This window comes from Aotus nancymaae, unplaced genomic scaffold (genome assembly GCF_030222135.1).
Source record: "Aotus nancymaae isolate 86718 unplaced genomic scaffold, 86718_ANA_hifiasm-v0.15.2.pri h1tg000011l, whole genome shotgun sequence".
Lineage (NCBI taxonomy): Eukaryota > Metazoa > Chordata > Mammalia > Primates > Aotidae > Aotus > Aotus nancymaae.
Genome location: NW_026988422.1, coordinates 32,194,615 through 32,207,333, shown reverse-complemented (window position 1 = coordinate 32,207,333; position 12,719 = coordinate 32,194,615). Strand labels below are relative to the sequence as shown.

At 42.7% G+C, this 12,719-nt stretch overlaps 1 protein-coding gene across 8 annotated transcripts in view; it reads right to left on the bottom strand.

The window, feature by feature from the left end:
- The window catches only part of HNRNPC (heterogeneous nuclear ribonucleoprotein C), a 56,806-nt gene extending 51,610 nt beyond the window's left edge, over positions 1–5,196 (bottom strand). For 5 of the 8 annotated variants that reach the window (XM_064374781.1, XM_064374789.1, XM_064374788.1 and 2 more), the window contains exon 1: positions 5,043–5,195. The gene's annotated coding sequence lies outside the window, so the exon portion shown is untranslated. Of the gene's footprint in view, positions 1–4,375; positions 4,420–5,042 lie in introns of all 8 variants that reach the window. The other 3 variants (XM_064374783.1, XM_064374786.1, XM_064374782.1) reach the window with 2 other exon arrangements.
- Between the last annotated feature and the right edge of the window lie 7,523 nt (positions 5,197–12,719).

The window sequence follows — 12,719 nt, the reverse complement described above, 5'->3', positions numbered from 1 at the left end:
ATGAAGCTCTAGAGATGACTCATCTATTCTCAAAACCAGTGAGTGATCAAACCATAAGACCTAATAGGTTCTACTGTTAGGGGACAAGATGTTTTAAATAAGGGGCACATTATTCTACTCACTGACAAAACGAAAAAACAAACAAATGGAAAAAAAAAAGGCTTATGGCTACTTAATATTTCACGTCATAAAATAGGTGAAAAAATTACTGTCCTGCCAGGTATTGTGGCTCACGCCTGTAATCCCAACACTCTGGAAAGCCAAGGCAGGCAGATCACCCGAGGTCAGGCATTGGAGACCAACCTGACTAACATGGAGAAACCCTCTCTCTACTAAAACTACAAAATTAGCCAGGTGTGGTGGCACATGCCTGTAATCCCAGCTACTCAAGAGGCCCAAGCAGGAGAATTGCTTGAACCCGGGAGGTGGAGACTGCAGTGAGCCAAGATGGTGCCATTGCACTCCACCCTGGGCAACAAGAGCAAATCCCTGCCGCAAAAAACAAACAAAAAAAAATTCCAGTTCTTATGTGTAACACTTCTTTTGTTTCTGTATTCCACTGTGTACTAAGTAGCATGTATAGCTAATTTCAAGTTATGGATTCTAAACATCTGGTATATAATACCATACTAAAAATTTACATGACAACTGTTTCATCAGCTAAAATAAGAACTGCAATTAGACTGTAGCTCCGTGTGCAAACCAACTAGCTGCACTCACTTCAATTTAGCCATGAGGTCTTATTCTCCTTTGAAAATTTCAGGAAATTAAAATATTTTAAGGCCGGGGTGGTGGCTCATACCTGTAATCCCAACACTTTGGGTGGTGGGGTAGAGCGTGGCTTGAGCTCAATAGTTTAAGACCAGCCAGGGAAACTGGGGGAGACCTTATCTCTATTAAAAATAAAACAGCAGGATATGGTGGCCTGGAGTCCTAGCTACTTAGGAGGAGCCTGAGGTGCGAGGATCACTTGAGCCCAGGAGTTGGAGGCTGTGGTGAGCTATGATCATGCCACTGCACTCCAGCCAGGGTAACACAGTGAGACCTTGTCTCAAAGTTTTTTTTAACAGAGCTTTCAGAAGTATTCCTTGAGCCAACTATACACGAATGACTACAGCAGCAACAGGTACTGTAACTAAAACCGTAAATTGTTTTAAAGTAGAACAGTGTAGGAATGACAGGTTAGTTTTTACATTTGATGTGTGAAACTGTACAAAGGTACAAACTGCAGAAAGTTTGTGCAGAATTGTAGGAAATGTACATGTGAATGCTCTTGTTTATGAAATACAGTTATGGTGAAACATTCCATTTTCTTGGAGCCAGAACCCAAACCTGGTACACAATTTTTAGGATATGTAACTTTACAGCTCAACCACACCAAATCCTTTGTAAATGTGCCACAAGATATAGGCTTAAAAAAAGGAAAATGTGAAAAGTAAGCATGTCTATCTTTTGATGCCAAGAAGTTATCTCCCAAGATATTACTTATGTTAAACTGGGGCTATCACTCATAAAAAGACCAACTTCAGTACCATTTTCAATCAAGAGTATTCCTAGAGGCTGGGCGGGGTGGCTCACACCTATGATCCCAGCACTTTGTAAGGCTGGGGAGAATGGATCACCTGAGCTCAGGAGTTCAAGGTCAGCCTGGCCAACATGGCGAATCCCCATCTCTACCAAAAATACAGAACATTAGCAGCACTACTCAGCAGGCTGAGGTGGAAGGAGCCCTTGAGCCTAGGAGGCGGAGGGTGCAGTGAGCTGAGATGCACTCTAATCTGGGCGACAAAGTGAGGCTCTCAAAAAAAAAAAAATTACATATTAAAAAAAAAGTATCCTTAGATAAAACGCAAAAGACAGTTTTAAGTAAAAGTATCTCTAAGTCATTCTTTGTCAAACCTGCCAGAGGTTTGGATCCCTTCTTCTCAAAGCGTGGTACCTCTCAGAATGAGTGACACATAAGCATCATCAACTGGAACTTTCCAGAAGTGCAAATTCTCAGGCCCCGCCCCAAACTTACTTAATTAGAAACCCTGGTGGCAGAGATCACAGCTATCTGTTTTAACTATTTTGATTCTGATGTCAGCTAATGTTTGAGAACCACTGTGGAGAGTTTAAATGGGGAATCTCTGTTATTCCCTAGTTTAGAATCAATTCTTTAAACAAAATGCCTGTCCTTCCACAGTGTAATGTGACAGAATCAAGTTTGAGCACCAAATGTTTTTGATACAATATAAATTAATCCAAAAAAATATAAGCTATCACAATAAATGTCCCAAAGAAACCCTTTTTCCTGTTATGTTAATAAATCCAAATATTAAGAACACCTGCAGTTATGCTACACCTCGACGTTCTGGTTCTCACCAGTCAATTCTCTAGTAAATCTAATATGCACAAAACCAAAATCTTCCTGTTTCCAAAGAGAACACATGAATATACATACTAAGTAAGAGCAAATAATGCTCCCCAGGGACAATAAATTATTTGAAGACTGAAATAGTAATACTAGTTAGTATTATAGGAATACTAATTAGAATAGTAGTAATACTAATTACTATTCTAATAGTAATTAGAATAGTAGCAATAACTACTAACTTAGAAAACTGTGGCCGGGTGAGGTGGCTCACGCCTGTAATCCCAGCACTTTGGGAGGCCGAGGCGGGTGGATCACTGAGGTCAGGAATTAAGAGACCAACCTGGCCAACATGGCGAAACCTGCCTCTACTAAAAATACAAAAATAGCCAGGTGTGGTGGCGCACGCCTTAATCCCAGCTACTCCGGAGGCTGAGGCAGGAGAATCATTTGAACCCCGTAGGCGGAGGATCGTGCCACTGACTGCATGCCAGCCTGGACAACAAGAGACTCAGTCTCCACCCCCCCCCAAAAAAAAAAAAAAAAAAAACTGCTTACTGCTTATAATAAAACTGTTTCTGTACAATTTTTAGTCTTCTGGCCACAAAAAATTTGAATTAGAAACTAAAAATTTAAATAGGTTAAAAAAAAGTCTTAAGTCCTCTTACGTGAGCAAGGATTAAAATCTAGTTCTCCTAACTCCTAGGCAAACTGTTACACACTCCCAGTCAACACCTATCATTCACCACTTAAATATTAAGCTTTAATAACTCGCCCCTTAGTCTTTTAGAGCAACTAGCTACTTTGGAATTTATTCTTTGCTTGTTTCGCACAGCCATTCCATCCAAAACAAGGTCGAATGCCATGTCAAATCCTCTAGAGATTTACTTACAAACATAAGCTGTTTAAATTCTCTACAGAAGGAATTATCAACCACCAAGTATTCCCAAGAGTGGCACAGGCATGGGGGGAAAAAAGGTCAGAAAACCTGCAACTTGGCCATCCTTCTTAAACTTTTCCCGCTAGCCAATGTGAAAATGTTACTAAATGCGTATCTAGCTGAGAACACACCTAGAATTGTGATATAAATCCCGTGGCAAACAGTTCCTGATATTAACTCAAAGAATTTTTCGTGCCCGGATATACATATTGACCGGAAGGAACCCATTATTTCCAACGCCTCAAAGGCAAAGAGCCCTTCAATCAATTTCAATTACTATTAACTGTTCTTAATACTAATTTCTGACATTTCTCTTTGCCAACATTATTTTTACTACCTATACTATTCCCCAATTATCAATTTTTGCCCTTATTTCATTTCTAACAGTTCAGCACAATGATAAACTTTAAAGTCCAGGTGTAATATAAATGTTCAGGCCATAAGGGGTCGCGATGTTTTTGATCCTCATTTTACTTCCCATCAAACAGGTTGCCTTATGGATTAATTTCTTACCCTGCAGAATTAGTTTAAACTGTGCTCAGCAGCTTTAGTTTGAGATTAACCGATTGTGAAAAATAAGCTTAACCAATCTCATGTGAGAAATAAAAATCGATTTCCCAGATAAATGTGACACTGAAGATTACATAATTTTTTAATTTAAATTTTTCTATCAAATTTCAGCACCTAGCAAGTAATAAGCACCGTCATATTTGCTTAATATAATGTAGCTGTGAATTTGTGCCGAAGTTTAGGTGGACGGGAAAACTAATGCCAGAATATTCTGAAAGTCACATTTTGTCATCTTACACTTAGAAAGTTACATTAATAACAAATTCTCAAGTCTCGTAGTGTTTTTCCTAAGTGCAATTTGGGAATTTCCAGTTACCTCGTGGTTTCCGTCATCAGGTTCTTACAAAGATTCAAATATAGTACTTTTAGAGCCTGGTAGTCCATTAACCAGGTAAAAATCATTCGACCGACCTCGTGGTCAAATTCCTTACTAGTTCTGCTAATGACTTAATATTTCCCTAACAACCAACACTTTTTTGCCTCAGTTTCTGAGACAGAGAGTTAATACCTACCTCAAGCAAAGTTCCACTAACATATATTTCAAGTGTTTTGTAACCTGCAGATGAAAAGTCAGCTGTAATTAATATAATCAGATCACATTTCCTTTTACAATTATAAGTAAAAATAACTATTTCGAGCTCCATCATTTGCTTATAAAGAGAAATAAAATAAAAAGTTATCAGTACAATGGCAAATCTTTTGTTAAATCTTTCTCGTGGGCCACGCGGCACGATCCAGGATTTAAAGGCTCGTGGTGCATCTACTTGGTAACCTTCCCCCTCCCCCTCCCTCGATTTTTACATTTAAGAACGGAGGTAATAGAAGACATCGGCGCTACGTTAACTTCGACTATATTATTGAACATCGCGATCTTCATTTTCATGATCCCGGAGTCCTCACGGTCGTAGAAAATGAAAGGAAAGCAGCCGTTAACACAGGAAGAGCGATAAAAGGACATTTTCCCTGCCAATCGTGGCCTAGAGGACACTAGGTTAAATCTACGCACACGCTGAGGCCTGTAAAACTGTCTCCCGCTTCAGACCTAATCCCCCAACGCAAACAGAATAAATGAGGGCCTGGTTAGTTAGTAGGGGGAAGGGTTCCCTCATTTTGTCTCCTACACCCCCTCTGATTCCAGAGACACCCAGCGCCCTCCCTGCGTCCGCCCTCTCCACTTACCAGGAGGAAGGAGGGAGAAGAGATTCGATTCTGAGTCTCCTACTCCCGGGTTCTAAGTGCAGAAGCCGACTGCTGCTGGAAGTCGGCAACGCGGACACAACCGCTCAGTCTTCGTCTCTTCACAAAATGGCCCCCGAGTCTCCTCTGCCGCCGAGGCGAAGGCCTAGTCCCCGCCCCACTCCTGAGAATCTTCCTATTGGCTGTGCGTTTTTTCTCTCCCGCTGCTAATTAGACAGTTCTACCGCTCCTCAGAATCCTATCCAATCACAATTAGCAGTGGGTTAGACTAAGCAGGAGAATTTCCACATGCGTGAGAGAAACTAGGTTATAATTGGTGATCTTTCCTGTCACTTACCGCCTGAGGAATGCTTATTGGTCATTGTACCGAACAACCCTCTGGGTGGAAACTCGCCTTTGTATCGCGTACCGTCTCACATCCGGGTATCTGGGAGGTCTGATTGGCGGCCGCGGTGTCCTATCACTGCCCCTTAGTGGGCCTAGTAGACGGTCCTCCCAGACCTCGGATTTCCGGTGGCGCGGAGGGAGGGGGGCGAGGAATGGGTTGAGAGACGTAGTTAGGTGACGGGCGCAAAGGATCCGCCCTAGCCCCGGGCCTAGGAAAAAAAAAAGCGCGAAATGAAGCCTCTGCCGCGCAATGTGAATAAAGAAAGGACTTTTCTTAAAATGCCGATGGCGCAGGGATGACTAGGCCTTTTAAAGTGTGTAGAAAACTAACCAGCCCTTTAATTCTTCCAACCCGAGATTTCCTTTTTCAGTTCCAGATCTGAATGTCAGTTACCTTGTGCTTCTCAGCCTATTAAACCCTTCTTCAGACAACACATATTCCACCCAAACCAACTTACCTCCTTATTCGTCTCCAGTATAAAAAATAAAGGAAGTGCAAAATCCTGGCCTCTGGCCCTAAAGTATCTCACTAATATCTTACGTGCCAGCAAAATTGGCCCATCCCTCCAAATCTGATGCCATTAATTCCCCTCAACTTAAAATGGCTTGTCTCCTACCTAACCCGGTCATCTCTTGCCAGTCCCTCTGATTACATTTTAGGAACTGCACGCAATGGAGTAGCATCAGCTTTACTAAGTGAGCGATGTCTTTTTTTTTTTTTTTTTTTAGAGGTAGCCACTCTGTCGCCCAGGCTGGGGTGCAGTGACACGATACTGGCTCACTGCAACTTCCGCCTCCCAGGTTCGAGCGATTCTCTGCCTCAGCCTCCCGAGTAGCTGGGATTACAGGCGGGCGCCATCACACCCGGCTAATTTTTGTATTTTGAGTAGAGATGGGGTTTCACCATGGTACCCAGACTGGTCTTGAACTCCTGACCTCAGGTGGTCCACCGTCTCGGCCTCCCAAAGTGCTGGGATTACAGGGAAATATCTCATTTATTATTACTAAGTGGATAAAGCAAGGTACAAAACACTAAATACAAAAGGATGCACTTTATGTATTCCTTTTTAATTAATTTTGAATTCCAGAGAGATTCACAAGAAAGGTAGCTGTGTGGCCAGGCTTGGTGGCTCACGCGTGTAATCCCAGCACTTTGGGAGGCCGCGTGAGCAGATCACTTGAGGTCAGAAATTCGAGACCATCCTGGCCAACATGGTGAAAACCCATTTCTACTAAAAATACACACACACACACACAGAAGTTAGCCAAGAGTGGTGGCCGGCGCCTGTAATCCCAGCTGCTTGGGAGGCTGAGGCAGGAGAATCGCTTGAACTCGGGAGGCGGAGGTTGCAGTGAGCCAAGATCGCGCCACTGCCTGGGTGACAGAGTGAGACTCCCGCCTAAAAAAAAGGAAGCTGTTACCTTTGGAGAGAGAACTTTTTACCTTTGTATTGATATCCGTTTCTTTATTGATTTTTTGTTTTTTGCCATATGCATGTATTGCTTTAAACTTTTTTTTTTTTTTTTTTGGAGACGGAGTCTCACTCTGTCGCCCAGGTGGGAGTGCAGTGGCGCCATCTTGATTGACTGCAACCTCCGCCTCCCAGGTTCAAGCGATTCTCCCGCCTCAGCCTCCTTAGTAGCTGGGATCACAGGCGCATGCCACCATGCCTAGCTAAGTTTTGTATTTTTAATACAGACGGGATTTTGCCATGTTGGCCTGGCTGGTCTCGAATTCCTGACCTCAGGTGAGCCGCGCGCCTCGGCCTCCCAAATTGCTGGAGGCCTCTCAAAGTGCCGGAATTACAGGCGTGAACCACCACGCCCAGCCGCTTTAAACTATTTTTAAAAGCAAAGACAAAAAGTATGGGAGAAAGTATATACTCAAGTGTTAGTAGTGGTTTTCTCCTGGTAGGAAATTCGCATGTGGGACTTTTTTAAAAACCTTCTTGTCGGGCGCGGTGGCTCACGCCTGTAATCCCAGCACTTTGGGAGGCCGAGGCGGGTGGATCACGAGGTCAAGAGATCAAGACCATCCTGGTCAACATGGTGAAACCCCGTCTCTACTAAAAATACAAAAAATTAGCTGGGCATGGTGGTGCGTGCCTGTAATACCAGCTACTCAGGAGGCTGAGGCAGGAGAATTGCCTGAACCCAGGAGGCGAAGGTTGCGGTGAGCCGAGATGGCGCCATTGCACTCCAGCCTGGGTAACAAGAGCGAAACTCCATCTCAAAAAAAAAAAAAAAAAAAAAAAAAAACCTTCTTGTACTTTTCTACATTTTCCAAGTCATCTACTTTGAGCAAGTAATCAGAGAGAGAATATCCTACGAGTGCTTAAAGCCTCGACTCAATTGCCACATTGCAATTTATTTAAAATTCCCTCGGCCAGGCACAGTGACTTATGGCTATAATCTAAACACTTTGGGAGGCCAAGGCGCTCGGATCACAAGGTCAGGAGTTCGAGAACAGCCTGGCCAATATGGTGAAACCTTGTCTCTACTAAAAATACAAAAGTTAGCCGGGCATGGTGGCGGGCGCCTGTAGTCCCAGCTACTGGGGAGGCTGAATCAAGAGGATTGCTTGAACCCTGGAGGTGGAGGTTGCAGTGAGCCGTCATGGGCCATTGTACTCCAGCCTGAGCAACAGAGCGAGACTCCATCTCAAAAATAAAAAAATTACCTCGTAGCACCATGGGTAGTTTTACACTCCTCTTTACTCCCTTCCTGGATGGTAAGTTTTTTGGTGGCAGAGTTTCATTCTTACCCTTCAATATATTGTCCTTGTTTACTGCCTATTAATTGCTGGACATAAACGGAAAGTGTTTGAAATTTGTATTAATTAACCATTAACTTTTTATCAGGGGAAATAGCTGTTTTTCCAGGACAAGCAGATAGACTGTCCTTTATTCTCTTTCTTTTGAGATGAGGTCTCGTTCTGTTGCCTAGGCTGGAGTGCAGTGGCATGATCCCAGATCATTACAGCTTCTACCTCCCAGTCTCAAGCAATCCTCCCACCTCAGCCTCTGGAGTAGCTGAGATCACAGGTGCACACCACTATGCTGGCTAATTTTTTTTATATTTTGTAAAGACAGCGTCTTGCCATGTTGCCCTAGCTGATTTTGAACTGCTAGGCTCAAGCAGTCTTCCCTCCTTGGCCTCTCAAAATACTGAGATTACAAGTGTGAGGCAACATGGCATCCCTGTCCTTTCTTTGTTTTTTATACATATATATATGTATTTTTTGAATGTATTATTTTTATTATTTTTTGAGATGGAATTTTGCATTGTCATCTGGGCTAGAGTACAATGGCATGATCTCGGCTCACTGCAACCTCTGCCTCCTGGGTTCAAGCGGTTCTCCTGCCTCAGCCTCCTGAGTAGATGGGATTACAGGTGTGTGCCACCACACCTGGCTAATTTTTTTTGTATTTTTAGTAGAGACAGGATTTCACTATGTTGGCCAGAATGGTCTCAAACTCCTGACCTCCACCCACCTTGGCCTTCCAAAGTGCTGGGATTACCACGCCCAGGCTCTTTGTTGTATATTTTATGTAGCACTTAAGAGAGATCTGGAGTCTGTAAGGTCTGGTTGACATGTAATTTATATTATTATTATTATTATTATTATTAGAGATAGAATCTCACTCTGTTGCCCAGGCTGGAGTGCAGTGGCACCATCAGGGCTCACTGCAACCTGGATCTCTTGGGTTCAAGAGATCCTCCCACCTCAGCCTCCTGAGTAGCTGTGTCTACAGGCTTGTGCCATCAGACTCACTAAGTTTTGTATTTTTTGTAGATATGGGGTTTCACCATTTTGCCCATGCTGGTCACAAACTCCTGGGCTCAAGCAATCCACCAGCCTGGGCCTCCTAAAATGCTGGGATTATAGGCTATCCCACATCTGGCCTCTTAAGTAAACAAAAACTGTCTCAAAAAAATAAATAAATGAAATTACAGAGCTCTCTCATTTTAGCCAACACTGCTTTATACTTTTTTTTTCTTTTTTGAGACAGAGTCTTGATCTGTTGCCCAGGCTGGAGTGTAGTGGCCCGATCTTGGCTCACTGCAGCCTCTGCCTCCTAGGTTTAAACAGTTCTCCTGTCTCAGCCTCTCGTGTAGCTGGGAAACAGGTGCCCGCCACCACTCCTGACTAAGTTTTATATTTTTAGCAAAGACATGGTTTCACCATGTTGGCCAGGCTGGTCTTGAACTCCTGGGCTCAAGCAGTCTGCCTGCCTTAGCTCCCAAAGTGCTGGAATTGCAGGCCTGAACCACTGTGCCTGGCCAACATCATTTTTTAAAATCAATCCCCTGTTGAGGACATTGAAGTTGTTTCTAGTTTTTCAGTATCATATCTCAATTCTTTTATTTATTTTATTTTATTTTAATTTTTTTTGGGTGGGGGGGCACAGGGACATAATTTTGCTTTTTCGCCCAGGCAGGAGTGAAGTGGCCCTATCGAGGCTCACTGCAACCTCTGGAGCAACATACTCTCGAACTCCTGAACTCAAGTGATCCACCTGCCTATAATCCCAGCACTCTGGGAGGCAAGGCCAGTGAATCACTTGAGGTCTGGAGTTTGATACCAGCCTGGCCAACACGGCAAAACCCTGTAGCTGGGCATGGTGGCCGGCACCTGTAATCTCAGCTACTTGGGAGGCTGAGGCAGAAGAATCACTTGAACCTAGGGGGCGGAAGTTGCAGTGAGCAGAGATCACGCCATCGCACTCCTGCCTGGGCAACAGATCAAGACTCTGTCTCAAAAAAATATATAATAAATAATAAATTTAATTATACTCTGTCTCAAATAAATAAATAATATAAACAAACAGGCCAAAAAAAGTCTTTGATCACAGGCCAAATGTGGTGTCTCAAATAAATAAATAATATAAACAAACAGGCAAAAAAAAAAAAAATCTTTGATCACAGGCCAAATGTGGTGGCTCACGCTATAATACCAGCACTTTGGGAGGCCAATGCAGGCGGATCATCTGAGGTCAGGAGTTTGGGACCAGCCTGTCCAACACGGTGAAATTCTATCTCTTCTGAAAATACAAAAATTAGCCGGGCGTAGTGGCCCGTGCTATGTGGAAGGACCAGTAATCCCAGCTATGTGGAAGGCTGAGGGAGGAGATTTGATTGAACCCAGGAAGCGGAGGTTGCAGTGAGCTGAGATCACACCACTGCACTCTAGCCTGAGGGACAGAGTCAGACTCTGTCTCGAAAATAAAAAATAAAAAAATCTTGGTCCACAAAACTTTAAAACTGGCAGAGATGGCCGGGTGCGGTGGCGGACACTTGTAATCCCAGCACTTTGGGAGGCTGAGGCAGGTGGATCACCTGAGGTCAGGAGTTCAAGACCAGCCTGGCCAACATGGTGAAACCCTGCCTCTACTAAAAATAAAAAAAATTAGCCAGGTGTGGTGGTAGGTGCCTGTAATCCCAGCTACTCAGGAGGCTAAGGCAGGAAAATCGCTTGAACCCAGGAGGCGGAAGTTGCAGTGAGCCAGGATCACGCCGCTGCACTCCAGCCTGGGCAACAGAGTGAGACTGTTTCAAAAATAAAAAAGGAGAGATAACGTCTGGATTATGACATCTATTTGTGGTTTTGAAGTCAAGTAGATGTCGATCATGATAACTGCAAAGTAACAAAAATTTTAAAAAATGAAATCAAGTAGTATTTGCTTCTAAGTACTATTTACTACCCTTATATTAAATATTAATAGTAAAAAAATACATAATTTATTGAGCAGATACTGTTTGTCAAGCACTTTTCTAAGTGTTTCACATGAATTAGCTCATTTGATAATTTTATTATCCCCATGTTAAAGATGTGGAAATTAAAGCACAGAAAGGTTACATAATTTGCCTAAGGTCACACAACTAGTTTTTGTTGGCGCCAAGATTCTGATGCTGTCGCTAGATACTCAGAAGCCTGTAATCCCAACTACTCAGGAGGCTGAGGCAGGAGGATCCCTTGAGATCAGGATTTAGCTACCAGCAGTAAGACCGTATCTCAAAAAAAAAAAAAGAAAGATTCTGATGCTAGGAGGTCTGGTTCTAGAGGGTATGCAAATAACCATTACACTATTATTAATAATAGAAGATATGCCAAGGTGGAGTCTAGCTCTGTCACCCAGGCTGGAGTGCAGTGGCAGGATCTCAGCTCACCGCAACCTCCACCTCCTGGATTCAAGCTATTATCCTGCCTCAGCCTCCCAAGTAGCTGGGATTACAGGCACCCACCACCATGCCCAGCTAATTTTTGTACTTTTAATAGAGACAGGGTTTCACTATGTTGGCCAGACTGTTCTCGAACTCCTGAACTCATGATCCACCCACCTCGGCCTGCCAAAGTGTTGAGATTATAAGTGTGACACTCAACAGTATTTATTATGTACTATGTAATTAACTTATGCCACAAGAACTTAGAAGTAAACAAAACAAACATGGCTCCTGCCCTTCAGAACAGAAATCTTAAATGGATAATTAATCAATTAATTGTTTATAGTAAATTGTGAGTGTTACTAAAGATAAGTAAAAGGTGCTATGAGACTTATATGATACAGACTTCAAGCACTTTCAGAAGATACTGTGAAAGTAAGTGACTTTATTTTAAAAACGTCCTCCAGCTTAGGCAACAGAGTAAGACTCCGTCTCTTAAAAGAACTTTTTTTAAATGAAAATAGCTGGGCATGGTAGCAGGTGCCTATAGTCACAGCCACTCAGGAGGCTAAGGCAGGAGAATCCCTTGACCCTTGGAGTTCCTGGCAGTATGCTCTGATTGCTGTGAGTAGCCACTGCACTCCAGCCTAGACAACATAACGAGACCTTGTTTCTGAAAAAAGAAACAAAAAAACTTCCTATTTTTTTATTTCTTCAATTTCTCTTTTTTCTTTCTACTTAGTGTTTTTCTCCTGCTTTTCCTTTGTCTTCTGTGCTCCCCTTATAATTTTCATCTCAGCAGTGACCTAAATCTGGCTTCTTGTAGGTTAAGCCTTCTTTAACGTATTTGCCATCTGTTCTCATTCTGGCTCTGAAGCACAAGGTTTTATCCTCTGGTAATTTTTCATTAAGCTAATCTTTGTACAGCTTACAAAATGCTTTTTTAGTTGACAAGTGTCACATTTCATTGTTAGTACTTATTTTACTATTATGGTAGAAACTGAACTTTTGAGCAAATCTAAATGGTATAAAAATACTGTGAACTATCTGGCCCACATCTTTTAAAATATAAAATTTATCTAGGGACCTTTTATTGAGAGGGAGTCT